The sequence below is a fragment of the Dipodomys ordii genome, unplaced genomic scaffold (genome assembly GCF_000151885.1).
Source record: "Dipodomys ordii isolate 6190 unplaced genomic scaffold, Dord_2.0 Scaffold39, whole genome shotgun sequence".
NCBI classification, from domain to species: domain Eukaryota; kingdom Metazoa; phylum Chordata; class Mammalia; order Rodentia; family Heteromyidae; genus Dipodomys; species Dipodomys ordii.
In genome coordinates this window covers 8,848,251-8,849,126 of record NW_012267255.1, presented here as the reverse complement: position 1 = coordinate 8,849,126, position 876 = coordinate 8,848,251, and positions in this window count along the sequence as shown.

Here is an 876-nt window from a genome sequence, read left to right as displayed (position 1 = left end):
TCCAGATGCAAGTAAACACATCTATGAGATGTTCTATATGTGTATGATCGTTACGATTTATGCCTGATTATTTTCTTTAAAAAAATTCAAGTACTGGTGTTTGTTATGAGCCTCATGCTTGCTAGGCAGATGCACTTGACCCTTGAGCACACCTTCCCTCCTCCCCCGACCCCCGCACCCAGCCCAAGAATTTTCTCTAAACGGGAAGAGTAACTATTTATTATAATAAATAATAAATTTATTAATTATAATATTTATTTATTATAAAGCACCCCATGCTGAGCTTTGCAAATGGTAACCAGCCAGTTGTGCGGGGACTCTTGACTCCAGGATTTAAGGAAGTCTTCCACATTCAAACTACTCCCTCATTCAAACTTTTCTACAGTATTCACACTACCACCTTGGACCCCAGTCTTCGCATTTTCGTAGGGTCCTGTCGGGGCGAATGTACTCTGGCGTCCTAGTCCCGGGACAGGCCGGCTGGCCTCAGCCCAAGGCAAGCAGGAACTACTCGCCCAGGGAGCCCAGCCCCGTAGGGCCCTCTGGGAGTTGTAGTTCTTCCATCGCCGAGCCTCGGGGCGGGACGTCCCCGTCGGACTCCACTTCCCGTGCCCCTTTGCGCGTCCTCACTTGGGACAGCGCCCGGGCGGGTTGGAGAGAGGGTGGGAGTTTGCGGATGAGGAGCGGATTGGCGTCCTCGGCGGACGCGCCGCCCGGAGCTCGGGGTTCCCTCCCGCGCCTTCGGGGTTCGGGGAGGCAAACTTCACGTACGAGTTGAAGCTTCTTTCGTCCGGTCTCCCACAGGTCCCTGCTTCGGTTTACAGTCCCAGGGGCGTGGCCGCTGCCTCGGGGGTCGGGGTCCCGGGCCGGGCCGCG